Here is a 214-nt window from a genome sequence, read left to right on the forward strand (position 1 = left end):
GCGGTAAGTGCCCGTAAACGGCCTCTGACGCGAAATCCCGTCCCTCGGAATTCAGCCCCTTAACGTGAGGTGGGGGGTGGTGTGGGGGGCGTGCGCGGTTTGCCTGTTTGGGAGAGGATACGCGGGTTGTGCCCCATGTGTCCGTTGTTGGAAACTGATGTCTGGGCGGCTTAGCGGTGGGGAGGGGCGGAGGGGTTGTGCGTGGAGTTGGGAT

The sequence above is a fragment of the Buceros rhinoceros genome, unplaced genomic scaffold (genome assembly GCF_000710305.1).
Source record: "Buceros rhinoceros silvestris isolate BGI_N320 unplaced genomic scaffold, ASM71030v1 scaffold28532, whole genome shotgun sequence".
Lineage (NCBI taxonomy): Eukaryota > Metazoa > Chordata > Aves > Bucerotiformes > Bucerotidae > Buceros > Buceros rhinoceros.